This window comes from Taudactylus pleione, unplaced genomic scaffold (genome assembly GCF_031769625.1).
Source record: "Taudactylus pleione unplaced genomic scaffold, aTauple2 ptg000092l, whole genome shotgun sequence".
In the NCBI taxonomy this organism is placed as follows: Eukaryota; Metazoa; Chordata; class Amphibia; order Anura; family Myobatrachidae; genus Taudactylus; species Taudactylus pleione.
In genome coordinates, this window is record NW_028284494.1 from 3,335,625 (window position 1) to 3,350,898 (window position 15,274).

At 46.0% G+C, this 15,274-nt stretch overlaps 1 protein-coding gene across 3 annotated transcripts in view; it reads left to right on the top strand.

Annotated features, from left to right (window-relative positions):
• The window catches only part of PDE4D (phosphodiesterase 4D), a 968,852-nt gene that overhangs the window by 879,103 nt on the left and 74,475 nt on the right, over nt 1-15,274 (top strand). The gene's annotated exons all lie outside the window — the stretch shown is intronic.

The window sequence follows — 15,274 nt, forward strand, 5'->3', positions numbered from 1 at the left end:
TTCAATACTTGACCTTATCACCAAACGGCGGATTTGTGGAGAATCTGACTGCTCATAGAGCTGCCTCTCCTTACGGGTGTTCTGATGGGCGTGGTATGTCAATATTCAAAATTTCGATACCATAATGGACGTTATGCTGGCACGTGACATGATCTTAATTTCGACATTGTAGATGTCAACAGTCGGCATGTCAACAGCCTATCCTAACTGTATCCTGACCCTAAACCTATTCCTATCCCTAACCGAAGCCCAACCCTAAACCTTCTGAGGGATCAGTATGAATGACCGCTGGACGAGAGCCCGGCGGTCGAAATCCTGACGCCGGCAGGCCGAACAGCGGAGATCCCAACGGAGGTGAGTAAACTACCTAACCCTCCCATTTCCCCCCCCCCCCTAACCCTAACCCTCCTTTAGGGGTGCCTAACCCTAACCTCCCCCCTGGGGTGCCTAAATCTAACCCCCCCCCCTGCACCCTAAACCTAACCCTCCCGTGGGGGGTGCATAACCCTAACCTTCCCCCAGGGGTGCCTAACCCTAACACCCCCTCCCTGCACCCTAAACCTAACCCTCCCGGGGGGTGCCTACCCTAAATTCCTCCCCTCCCCGGGGTGCCCTAAACCTAAACCCCCCCCACTCCCACCCCCCGTGGCTATGAGGACGTGTGGACCCTACTTACCTTGTTTGGTCCCGCGTCGTTCTAGATACCGGCGTTGGGATTATGATAGGCGTAGGTATTTCGACGTCTATCAATAATCCCCAGCTGGCATTCTGCCGTCGGGATTGTGACACATGACTGCGTCCCCCTTCTGACACATACTGTTTAAATTGTGACTGTCGATATTCACAATATCAACATAATTACCATGTCTACATTTCGACCATGTTGACATTCTGGTGTCGACATTCTGTGGGAGAGCCACAGACTTCAATGGGCAGTCAGGCCCCCATTTATCAACGATGGTAAACACCAGCGCAGTTTTTCGTTTAGTATCACTATGATACAAACAAAACATTTACTGGTATTTACCAATACTTACCCCTCCGGCGAGGTCCCATGAAGTCTTCCTCGTCTGCGAGGTCCTCGCCAGCGACGAGGCTCCTGTGTTATGCGCATGCACGCGGTCCGTCTGCGCATGTGATTGTGCAGTGCCTGGAAGGCTTTGCTCAAGCCGGAAAGGAACCGCCGGGTCTCCATTGCCGGCAATGGGGACCGCATCGCTTTCGTCATCTAAAAGATGGTGAGAGCGATGCTTGACAAACAGCGGTTATCTTAAATTAACGCTGTTTGTTAAATCCAGAAAGGGTGGCATAACCCCTTTATCGAGTGCTAAAGGGGTTATGATTCATTGATAAATGGGGGCCTCAGTTTGGTACAATAAATCCTTAACGCTTCCAACAAAATCTTTTCATCGGTCAGTTATAGTTTGCGCTAATAAAGACTGTAGTTATTTCTTTCTAACTTTGCTAACCTTTTAGGTAGTATATTACACCCAGAATGTTTTTTTGATTGTGTATTTTGGGTATAAAGTCGAGTTGCTCATTATTTTTACTGTAAAATCGGAAATGTACAGTATTTATGCAACTCACTATTCTACAAACAAACTGGATGACTTGTTTGTTACTGTATATAATTTAAGATGATAAAAGGTTTAAAAAAATTGTACTGGTTTCCCAAACTGATTCAAAAAAGTAATACAAAAAATTGTACTAATTACTACAAAAATGATGGTTTTTACAAAGGAATGACACACTCAACATGTAGCAGGAAACTAGATCTCAATATTTAAATCCGTTTCCATCATTGCAGAAAGCAGACAAGGCTGCGTTGTTTTTAAAGATAATTTACTTAGAATAGCTGGAAAATCTATGACAAACCAGCTCCCAGTGTAGAGTAAATCACAAATGTGTTGGTTACATAAACATTGGGATGCTGAGCCTGGCTCTGCTGCAGACTGTCACAATCTGTTTATTGCGCGGAAAAGAAAACAAAATAGCAAATTAAAAAAAAATCACAATTTAAAATTTTTTTCTAGATGGCCAAGTTTATGTTCTGCCAGCAGGGTAACCGTATATTGTGTGATGTCCCATATTCTTTTAATCAGGAGAAATGTATCATTCTAGAACAGAATAATATCAGGATGGAGAGCTCCTTGTTGAAAGATTTTGCAAGTGTCCCTTGTCCAATTATGAAGATATTTGCGCAGATCACTTACATAACACTTACCGGTAATTTTGCGATAAAGCATTGAAATCATTTAAAAATAAAATTATCAAGTTACTAGATGACATCAGTGTTTAATTAGTTTTGTTACCCACCATGAACCTTCCAGCAGTCCTAATGGCATAACTACACTATGTAATTACAATTACTACTTTGTGTTTAGGATGATTGTCCAGAGAATGGTTTGGGGAGAGAGTTAGATTTGTGGTTACGTGAATCTCAACACCTGCGGTCTTGTTCAGAGCCAGTTTCTAATTTCATTGTGTGCGACCCATCCGTACACATCATCATTATCATCATTGCACTTACACCACGGTAAGAGCACACATCTCAGACCCCTCCAGGAGACACTACTTATGGGACTCTCAGTGGCGTAACTAGGGTATTTGGAGCCCAGGGCAAATGTAAAAATAGAGATCCCCATGCGCGTGTAAAAAAAAGGGCGTGGTCACTTAAAAATGGGGCGTGTCAACATGACACACCCCTTTATTGTCACTCTGAACATTCCTTTCCATATGCACCTTAACCCCAGTAGTGCCCCTTATACAGTATCCCCAGTATGCAATGTCCCCAGTCGTGGTGCCTCTTGCAGTGATCCCCCCTATCCAGTGTCCCTTGTACAGTGCCCCCTGTAGTTTTCCTCCCTATTTAGTGCCCCCAGTAGTGGTCACCTAGTAGTAAGCCCCTTTATATAGTGCCCCCAATAGTAGTCTTCCCCCCCAGTAGAGGTTCCCCTCCTGATGCAGTGCCCCCAATAGTAGCCCCCCCCAGTTGTAGTCCCCAGTAGTGCCCCACCCCCAGTAGTGGTCTCCCCCAGTAATGGTGCCCCCCCAGTAATGGTTCCCCCAGTAGTGCTCTCCCTCAGTAATGGTGCCCCCAGTAGTGCTCCCCCCCTGTAATGGTGCCCCCAGTAGTGGTCCCCCCTGTAATGGTGCCCCCCCCCGATGTGCAGACACACAACACAAGTAAAGAAAAATAAAAAAAAATACACTTACCTGAATCCACGCTCCGACTCCAGCCACTGCTCCCGGCGCCGCACGTCAGTCCTCCCGGGCTGGCGCGCTCTGCATTATGGGAGAGACGTTATGACATCATGACATCTCTCCCATTACCGACTGCAGGAGCTGGCTCTTGCAGTGGGAGCTCAGCAGTCAATAAGAGTCTGTCTGACTCTCATTGGCTGCTGGTTAACACACATATCGCTGCCACGCGGCGGTGATGTGTGTGCAGCAGCCAATGAGAGTCTGTCTGACTCTCATTGGCTGCTGGTTAACACACACATCGCTGCCGCACTGAGACCGCCAGCCTCCCACCCTCCTCCTGGCGCTATTGGGTAAGCGCTCAGGAGGAGGGAAGGTCTCAGCTGTGCAGCAAAGGACCGGCACTGGGTGCAGGAAAGCCTAGTGCCAGTCCTTTGTAAATGTATAGCGCTGACCGCACACACTGCGGTCGTCACTACACTGCCTAACTAGGGCAGGTCGGTCCTACGGCGCCCAGGGCACGCACCCTGCTCGACCCCCCTTAGTTACGCCACTTGGGACTCTTAGGCAGCTGATTTAGTCGCACTTTCTGATTACACACCCTTACTGTACTTTGTCTGCGGCTACAAGCCGACTGCCCACGACTGCACGCCCATTCAGCCCTTGTCCCAGCCATGGGTGGCATGGAAAAAAAAAATGCTTGGATTGTGAAAATTCAAGCATGCACAATAAACAAATGGGAGGCGTTCAGCATCCTGGCGGTCGGGGTGCCAACGCTTACATTACCAGCTCTGGAATGCCGACGCTGGTCAGAATTCCAGCGCCAGCATCCTGACCGCTGGGATGCCGAAGGTAAGTAGCGGGTTTGGGGGGAGGGTTAGGTTTAGGCACTAAGGGGGGAGGTTTAGGCACTAAGGGGGGAGTGTTAGGTTCAGGCACTAAGGGGGGAGGGTTAGGTTTAGGGTGCTGGGAGGGGGAGGTTAAGTTCAGGCACTAGGGGGGAGGTTAGAGATAGGCACAAAGAGGGAGGGTTAGGATAGAGAGTGGGAGAGGGTTAGCATACCGACCCACGTGTCAGTATGTTAACCCTGTCGGGATCCCGTCATTGGGATTCCGATCGCCAGGATCCCGACTGTCGGTATTTCATACCGATTTCACAGAAATGCAGCCTGATGCTAAAAGGAACAAAAAGAAGATGAAATGAAGTTCCTGTCTGGTTCTGAATAAGGGCCTAGTAAGGAGCAAATCCAGCAAATTGCGGAGCACATTGAGAAGTAAGTCCAACTGAAGGGTATATTGCTGCACATGAAGAGACCGTATTGTGGTGTATGTGCTACCAATTATTTTTTTTAATACTGGGATCAGTGGCGTCACTAGGGGAGGAGCGGAACACACTAGGTGACACCATACGATGGGGTACCACACACAAAAATACTTTGCCATTTTGGTGTCACCCCCCTCAAATGGTTTCACTGAGCAGTAAGCAGCGGTGATGGATGATGCGCGGTTCATCCATTCCACACCACCCTGTGTCCAGAGAGGCTGGGGGCTTCCCAGCAGCTCCTGGAGTGCTGGGCATGCCCCCAGAGTGACAACAATGGGTGGGTAACACGCGATCAGAGCCCCGAAATGGGTCAAAACGGGGCATGGCTTCGCCCCTAGAGAACGATAATACTGGCTGCCTGTGCACAAATATTTATCTTTACACCACAATTTAAAGTTTAACTAGGACACGCCCCATCCCAACTCTGAACTCTGCACATTTGCCCCGTCTGTAAATTAACATATGCCGGGTACACCTGAACGATGGATCGGCCGCCTGCCTGATGGGCTCACCAATCCAAAGATTTGGTAAGTGGAATGTGCATAGACACTTACCAATACACTGCCTGTTATGTCTGGCCACAGGAACTGGTAGTGATGTCATTGTCGGTGGTTCCTGGGCCAGCATATGGGTTGGTCGTTGGACCACCCATACACACAGCCAGATGTACCAATATTTCTGCTAGGGCTATCTCTTCCTTTGGGCTTGTTGGGCAGTTGTCCAAGGGCCCGAAGCTTGTAGTGGCCCGCCATTCTGCCCCCTGCAGCCGAGGCCAGTTGGTAAATTTGTGATATTTGTATTCCGATCAGTGCCAGTTTCACTTCATCCACCGGCTTCAGACCAGTCAGACAGAGTCTCTCTGCATGTGTGGGAGGTCTGATAGGCATGCAGGAGGGTTTCATTTTATTGACCATTTACATTATTTTCCGTGAATGGGTGGGTAGGGGCCCCAGTGCATTGCTTTGCCCAGGGCCCACACTGCTGTTAAGACAACCCTTATTTCTGCTAGATATACCGGCATCGGCTGTGCTGCACAGCCAACCAAATATGTTTGTGAATGACGTCTTCTGTACACACCAGTATATGCCCTATGCGATATGTCATTCGTCGGCTGATTACATACCAGCTGTTTAGCAAACGTGTATTTTTCGAACTGCATTTACTCGAGTCCTAACCATAACTGAAGCCCATCATGTACAGCACAGATTACACTTGCGGCATGTCTGCATACTGAATACTAACCAGGATATTTACATAGCTGACCTGGTAACCTCTACTCCAGGTCTTTACAAGTAACTTTATACTATAATAATGCTACTTCTGATATGTACATAAACCATCAGGAACATGTTAGAGATGTTAGACCATAAAATATTTAAACTTAGGAACAGGGGCGTAACTAGGTATGTTAAGGCCCCATGCAGGGGTGTTTCAAGAGAGGAGGGGGCCCATGTGCAGTCTCCGTCACGGGCCCCTTCCTCTCAGTCCAGCGGCTGGCAGCGCACTGAGCGCAGCGCTGCAGTGATAGACTCTGGGCACTAGAGTGCGCCCACAGTCTATATCGCATGCACAGGTCACCGGTAAAATGGCTATGGCGGCCATTTTCCATGTACTGCGCATGTGCAAAATGACGGGGCGCCCAGGTTCCAGGCGTTTTTACAGTGCTGACACCGGTGCCGACGTGGGACTCCAGAGAGGTAAGTATAATATGGGTGCAAAGTGTGCGGTGCGGGCCCACCCTGGGCCTGTTTGCACTGCACACTCTGCGCCCATTACAAATACGCCCCTGACCCCATAGCAAAAGTATGTAAGTGCCCCATGTACCACCTAATGGTTACTTTAACAAGGAAGATGGGCCCTCCTCAGCTTTAGGTCCGGTATGAGCTGCACCCCTTGCACTTATGGTAGTTACGCCCATGCTTAGGAAGCATTATTCCTATACACAACTAACTTCCTTAGTAAGTAACCTGAAATGAAACACCTCCAAATGGCTGTGGATCACGTTTAGCATTATGAAACAGTATGTATGTTAAAATGACACATTTGATCAGAGAAAGACACCTATATGTGCAGGCATTTTGAACAAGTGTTACAAGTTATATCACACAATCTTACAGTAAAGCAGGGATTAGCTGGGGCCGCACATAAATACATGTAGGGCCATCTGTTGCACATGGGGTGCGGTCATAATGCAGACCGCGGGGTTTCCAGCGCTCAGAATGTCAGCGGCAGAATCCCGACAGAATCCCGACATCTGTGCTGGCATCCCGAAGGTAAGTAGCGGGGTTAGGGGGCAGGTTAGGGTTAGGCACTAAGGGGAGTGGGGTTAGGTTTAGTATGCGGGGAGGGGGTGGTTAGGTTTAGGCACTAGGGGGGAGGGCTAGGTTTAGGACCCGAGGAGGGAGGGTTACGGACAGGGGGAGGGTTAGGTTTAAGATCCGTGGAGGAAGGGTTAGAGGTAGGGTTAGTATACAGACCGACAGGTGTCGGTATCCTAACTCTGAACGGAGCCTGTGCACCGGCATCCCGTACCCAACCCGTTGGCACATCAGTGGCATAGAGTCACTTGGAAACTACAGTAAAATAACCAGATATAGAGGATAATGCCCTTAAGGTAAAATTCTGTATGCTGAACATCACACTACCATAGGAAGTTTTACATAATGCTAAATATATAGTTTTTTTTCTTAAGATTAAATCAATTTATATTTGAACAACTGAACAGTATACTAACATATCTTTATCATGCTAAATATGTATCTTAAGTTGTGAGATATTTTCAGTATTAGTTGCTGTATTTAAATTTTCTGTCCAGAAGCTGCCGCTCATTCCGTGTTGTGGTCACCCCAGCTGCACTGATTACTTTCACAGGCTCTATTGTGTGACATCACTTACATACATGTGTGTGTAGCTGGCACTGGTCTCTAGGCACATGCTAATAACACATCCTTATTGGATTGCTTATTGGAAAGTAAAGTTTGTATTATGTTCCATCCGCAATGCCATTTCTTCTTCTATACGCCTCATATATTGCAGTCCTGTGTCACTCAGAGCCCAAGAAGTGCAGAAAACATATATTCCCTTCTTTGGGATAGAAATAGTCCTGTGAAAGTTTTGTAACTGTTATGTAGTTTTATTGGGACAGCTGGCAGTATTGTGTTCTGTTGTGGGGATAAAATATGAAAAACATGTGGAAATACTTTGCCTGTTCATGATGTACGAATTACTCTATTCTATGGGAAATATCTATCAATCTATCTCATACCCTCCAACTATACCGATTTAGCCAGTACAGTACCATTTTTTGAAGGTCTGTACCGGCAAACAGGGGCTGTACAGTTTTGTACCAGGTGGGTACAATCTCCCGAATTCTTTAGCAGCGCTGCTGGGATACAGGACTCCCGCAGCACTGCTGAGTGACAGGCGGCTCTGCTCCGTCCTCCATGATTCTCTGCAGTGCAGTCATCTCTGACGTAATCACGCCAGTGCCGGTGTACAGAAGTCAGACTGTTAAACCAGCCAGCGCCAGCTGCCTCCAGCCCCCATGTACAGTACTCGTGGACAAGCCCCTTTATCTGTAACCACGCCCCATTTTGTATGCGGCCACGCCCTGTACCGGATTTTTCCTCTGAAATGTTAGAGGGTATGCTATCTATCTATCTATCTATCTATCTATCTATCTATCTATCTATCTATCTATCTCCTTCCTGATTTATTGTCAGATTTGTTTGTCTGTAACGCCTGTGTAAAGTGGTTACGGCTATGTTATTACATATACTGTAGGTGTCTCTCTGTTTGAATAAATGTATTGTTTTGATTTATTATATATATGAAAAGGTTTGCATACATGTTGTGACATTGCAGTTCTATTCAGAAGTTTTAGTCCGTACCCAAAAAGACTGATTCAATTCCATCTGAAGAGCTGTGCGGGAATGTACGCAGTGCACTTGTCACAAATATGATGAGACATTCCGGCGACACCTCGTATGCAATTGAATCTGCCTCTTTTATTTTTATTATTACTGTTTTTATTATTATTATTGTTTATATGGCGCCACAAGTGTTCTGCAGCGCCTTACAAAGTACATAATAAAACAAATAAGTGACTGAAGCTGGCCACACACATAGCGATATTTTGCCCGATCTGGCCGATTCCGACACATTGGAACGACAGATCGTGTAAAATATGCCCAAATCCTGAGTAAATCGTGAGTACCCACTCACGATCATGATGCGATGCGCGTCCCCGCTGGTCGCACATCGCATTGTCAGGTCTGCTGTGCAGTAGGGCAGATCTGACAATCCAGGAGGTGATGCACTGTGAAAGTCTGACTGCAGGAGAGATCGTATGAAGATTGGATACCAAATTGTCTGCAGATCGTGTGGAGATTGTGTGCAGAGCTGCCGGGGAGAGTTTGAAGGGAAATTGTACACATCGTGTGCAGATCGCTATGTGTGTGGGCACCTTTACAGTGCAATAAAATATGATGCAGGACCTGGACATGGATAATATACAGTCAGGTGCATAAATATTGGGACATTGACAGAATTGACATATTTTGGCCTCTATTCACCACCACAATGGCTTTGAAATGAAACAAACAAGTTGTGCTTTAACTGCAGACTTTCAGATTTAATTAGAGGGTAATTACATCCAAAACGGTTTGTATATGTGCCTCCCACTTATTAAGGGGCCAAAAGCAATGGGACTATCGACTCAAAAGCTATTTCATGGACAGGTGTGGGCTATTCCCTCGTTATTTCATTATCAATTAAGCAGGTAAAAGGTCTGGAGTTGATTCTAGGTGTAACATTTGCATTTGGAATCAGTTGCTGTCGACTCTCAATATGAGATCCAAAGAGCTGTCACTATCAGTGAAGCAAGCCATCATTAGGCTGAAAAATCAAAACAAACCCATCAGAGAGATAGCAAAAACATTAGGTGTGGCCAAATCAACTGTTTGGAACATTCTTAAAAAGAAAGAACGCATCGGAGAGCTCAGCAACACCAAAAGACCCAGAAGACCACGGAAAACAACTGTGGTGGATGACAGAAGAATTATTTCCCTGGTGTAGAAAAACCCCTTCACAACAGTTGGCCAAATCAAGAACACTCTCCAGGAGGTAGGTGTATATGTGTCAAAGTCAACAATCAAGAGAAGACTTCACAAGAGTGAATATAGAAGGTTCACCACAAGATGTAAACCATTGGTGAGCCAGAAAAACAGGAAGACCAGATTAGAGTTTGCCAAACAACATCTAAAAAAGCCATTACAGTTCTGGAACAACATCCTATGGACAGATGAGACAAAGATCAACTTGTGCCAGAGTGATGGGAAGAGAGGAGTATGGAGAAGGAAAGGAACTGCTCATGATCCAAAACATACCACCTCATCAGTGAAGCATGGTGGTGGTAGTGTCATGGCGTGAGCATGTATGGCTGCCAATGGAACTGGTTCCCTTGCATTTATTGATGATGTGACTGCTGACAAAAGCAGCAGAATGAATTCTGAAGTGTGGGCAATATTATATGCTCATATTCAGTCAAATGCTTCAGAACTCATTGGACGGCGCTTCACAGTGCAGATGGACAATGACCCGAAACATACTGCAAACGCAACCAAAGAGTTTTTTAAGGCTAAAAAGTGGAATGTTATGCAATGGCCAAGTCAATCCCCTGACCTGAATCCGACTGAGCATGCCTTTCACTTGATGAAGTCAAAACTGAAGGGAAAATGCCCAAAGAACAAGCAGGAACTGAAGACATTTGCAGTAGAGGCCTGGCAGAGCATCACCAGGGATGAAACCCAGCGTCTGGTGATGTCTATGCGTTCCAGACTTCAGGCTGTAATTGCCTGCAAAGGATTTGCAACAAAGTATTAAAAAGTGAAAGTTAGATTTAGGATTGTTTAATTTGTCCCATTACTTTTGGCCACTTAAAAAGTGGGAGGCACATATAGAAACCGTTGTAATTCCTACACCTTTCACCTGATTTGGATGTAATTACCCTCAAATTAAATCTGAAAGTCTGCAGTTAAAGCACATCTTGTTTGTTTCATTTCAAAGCCATTGTGGTGGTGAATAGAGGCCAAAATATGAAAATTGTGTCAATGTCCCAATATTTATGCACCTGACTGTACATTGCCGACCATAACACCCAGATAAGCAACAGAGCATAAGCAACCAAGTGTTAGGTGTCCTAGTGGTGAGTAAGAAGTTAAGGAGAAGCACAAGAGGGTAGAGGGCCCTGCTTACAAAGCTTACATTCTCTTTGAGTTGAGCAGCCATTTTGTTGGCTGAACCACTGATAGAATGCAACATATCATTTCAACAGTCATTTTTAAGTTCGAATTGCGTAACAAATCAGCGGTGATCCAGGTTTTCATGTCACGTGGTTTTAGCCACCTATTATAAGGAGAATTTGTCCGATGTCTGAGGAGAGTGTCAGATGGATAGCAATACTTTACATTCTAAAGCTGGGTACACACTACACAATATCTTTAACGATTTGGCCGATTCCTACACATCGGATGAAAAATCGTTAAACAAATGTGTAGTGTGTATGCAGTACATCGTGTAGTACGCGCTCCCGCGGGGTCGTCAGCCTCATCGCCTGATCCTATGTGCAGCATGTAAGATCAGGCGATGCGGCTGACGACCCCATGCAGGGGGGACATGACAGGCACTGGATCGCCCAGTGCGTACGGGCCGCCTGATATGTCAGCCCATGGGCAGCTGGGTCGTGTGTCGCATCACTGGGTACACACATCGTTTAGTGTGTACCCAGCTTAAGAATGTAAGCAATAATATTTGTAGGGCAACATTTTTATGTGACATTTGACATTGTTACACGTCTACACTAATATACTTCCAAACACCTTGAGTTGCCGCCTGTTCTGGCAGCGCAAATGAAATGATCTGCACCCATATTTTCCCCTGTTTTTGTAAACTTAAAACAGATTTAGGGGCACTATGTATCAAGCTTTTTTTTTTCCATAAAATTATGTAGAAACCTCAGTTTCTGCATAATTTTATGAACTGTTGCTATGTACTAATATAACACTGTAGATCGCAGTCCCCAATATTCTCAATGGGGACTACAGTTTCAGCGATGCTTTTTGGAGTTTGGCATTAATTTACACCAGGAGTCTTCAACCTTAGCCCTCCAGCTGCTGTGGAACTACACATCCCAGCATGCACTGCCACCTTTTTGATATAACAGCATGCTAAAACTATGGCCAAGGTTGAAGACCCCTGGTTTACTCCATGTTCAGATCGTGTAATCTGCTTTAAGCCTCTGGAGGCTCCAGGAGCAGGAGGGAGATCTTCTGATCCCTCACTCACCGCCTCCAGCCATCCGCGGAAGCTGACATTGTGCACATGCTCAGTGTCCGCTTCGCCAAGAGAAAGACTTTTACATAATGCCGGGGATATAACTCGCAGGGACATCGGTTACCTACGAGTTCCCCTTGATACATAGTGGGGATATTTTCATTAGAAATTAAAATATCTGTTGCATTACGGGACCTTAATATTTGTAGCAGTTCCACGATTATTAATACATAGATCTGATAATTACCTGTGATTATCTGAATTCTTCACAACTCTGGGCCCCATTTATCAACAATGCATAACCCCTTTAGAGCATCCTTTCTTTATTTAACAAACAGCTGCTCTTTATCATTGCATCGTTCTCACCATCTTTAGGTGGTGAGAGCAATGCAGTCTCAGGGCCTGATTCAGAGCCGCTCGTAAGCGGCCGCTCGTTCGCTCCGAGCGATGTTCGCACAACTGCGCATACGTAGGGCTCGTAATACGCATGCGCAAACCAGTCAGTGCGTTCGAAATTCATGTGCTCGCAAAACAGCGAATGCTTGCTAATTTGAGTGACAGAATGAGGCGTTTGTGGGTGGTAACAGGGGAAGGTGCTTGAAAACGGGGAGTGGAGATCCGAATGTAGGCGTTCCAAAAGGTCAAAACGGGCGTTTTAAGGGTGTGCATAATTAACAAAGCAGCGTCATCGACCACGTCACTTGGTTGTTTCTTAGCCTGAACTGTTCGCATGATTGCGGGAGGAAAATCCAACCACAAGCACTGCGAGCAGTTCAGATGCCTTTCGATGTAATCGATTAATCAAATAAATAGCGGAGATGACGTAGGATGCGAGTGCATATTTCGTTCACTCGCTCAGACATAGAGGCGTCAACAGACCGCAAAGAGCGAGCGCTCAATTTAAATAGCCGGCCCCTTTTTCTGAACGACCGTTCGCAAATAGCATCCGGCTCTGAATCAGGCCCTCAGTCTGCTTTTCTGGCTTCAGCGAAGCCTTCCAGGCACTGCCGGGTTAAAATGCCATGCACACTCGCAGATGGACCGTCGCGCATGCGCATTACGCAGAAACCCGTCGTTGGCAGTGTTCGACTGCTAAGCAGCTGAGCGGAGGACATCGCCGACATGGCGGACTTTGCTGGCCCTCGCTGGAGGGGTAAGTAATGATGAATAACAGTGGCATTTTCGTCTGTATCACTGCGATACTATGCGAAAAATGCCTCTGGTATTAAGCTTCCTTGTTAAATGAGGCCCTCAGAGGGAAATTCACTAAAGTGTATAAAAAAAAAATAAAAAAATTGGCATTTCTGAGTTCACCTCCATTCTGGTGTAGGGAAAAGACAACTTCATCCGTGTTTCTGTCTTCCCCCACCTAACACCTGACTGCAGCAGATGTAGGTAAAACATTCAGATCCAACAGGTTGAAAGTGTCTGCTTTAGTAAATTGACTGCTGCATGAACAGCTCTCTAGGGTACGGCAGGGAGGCAATTTGTGTTTCTGTACATATTATAATACTGGAAACCCTAAACCATAGTATCTTATTGTAGATTAAATAACACATTGCTGCCTCGGGCATTACAATGCAAGCATGAAATAACTGTAATAAATATAAATCATAGGTCCATACACTAATGTTTTTAGGTTATGTTTCATGGTGACCTTGCAGGTATTTTAAGGCATAGTCAGCTCAATTGCCTTTAGCGCCTTTGTCGAAGGCTCCGATGCCTTTTCTAAAGCAAAAAACCAATTGGTGCTGTAGAAATAAGTATTGGATCATTTTATTATGCTATAGATCAGTTACCCAGCATGCAGCATTTCTAAAACCACACAGATTGGTGATGATGGGGGTGCCGTGCAGTGGCTTGGAGTCAGTTCGTGCAGCTTAGCAATGAGCATGCCCAGATTTTCAGCATCCCTCGTCTCCGCAACATGCTGATCACCAGAGTAGCTGCCGCTGGCTCTCATCATTGCCGAACGGCGTGCTGTGCTGATGCATGCACCATAATAAGGAGCACTAGGGCCTGTCATACACAGAACAGGTCTGAGAGCAGAAGGGGAAAGAAGTGCAAGCTTGTCAGAGCGAGGTGTCCATAGCAACAAGCAAGGATGAGGTTGCCACTTTGCACCCATTGCTATTTGTTTGGCTTAGTCCAGTAATTCCGGAACTTTTTTGAATCACGGCGCCCTAGTAGATCAGAATCGTTTTCATGGCACCCCTAAGTTTAAGTTTGTTATTGAGAAATTCAGAAAATCAATCTACTAAAGTGAAGTAAATTGTGCTGACCTGTCATCCTTAGGCTCAGTTATGTGGTGGGTGTACGCTGACCATAAATCATTTTATTTGGTGCTGGCCCACCAACCTGAGGCACCCCTGCAAGTGTCCCAAGGCACCCCAGGGTGCCACGGCACACAGTTTGGGAACCACTGGCTTAGTCAGATCCTATAAAATAAGCTATAATCCTATACATTTACATTATCTGAATGCCTTGTGCCATAGCATGAACTAAGAAATAGAATTGTGCTGGAAAGCCTTTCTAGCCAATCGTAAGAGGACATGGTTGAAATTTTAAAAGTATAAGGGGCAATCTAGCATACAGGCACACGCAGCAGTGCGAAATATTAACTGGGCATATACAGTAGTGTACATTGCAGTTGTCATAATGGATCTACAGAGGGAATATTATCTGTAAATATGACTTAATGCTTGATATGGAACAGGTAAGTCTAGCTGCACACCAGACTTACTGTAGTAGCAATGGTGCCTGTAATAACATCACATGCACAACCTCATTTTTGGCACATATGATCAGTGCTTAAAGTGGTGAGATGTGGTGGAATTCACCCCCCCCCCCACCTCCATACTCGGTGCTATCTTAATAAAGGGACAGCGCGCGCCTACGTCACAAAAGGGGCCTAGTCTTGAAAGAAAGGGCCGTGGTCACACAATAGAATCCACAATTCAAATTACGACAAACAGTAGCACAATCTTATTCACATTGCACCGCACTTAGGGCCTGATTCAGAGCCGGAAGCTATTTGCGAACAGTCGTTCAGAAAAAGGGGCCGGCTATTTAAATTGAGCGCTCGCTCTTTGCGGTCTGTTGACGCCTCTATGTCTGAACGAACGAAACATGCGCTCGCTATTTTGTAAAGACGCCCCCTGGCCATTTGCATCATACGTCATCTCCGCTATTTATTAGATTAATCAAGTACATCGAAACGCGTCTGAACTGCTCGCAGTGCTTGTGGTTGGATTTTCCTACCGCAATCATGCGAACAGTTCAGGCTAAGAGACAACCAAGTGACGTGGCCGATGACGCTGCTTTGTTAATTATGCACACCCTTAAAACGCCCTTTTTGACCGATTGGCACGCCTGCGTTCGGAACTCCACTCCCCGTTTTCAAGCACCTTCCCCTGT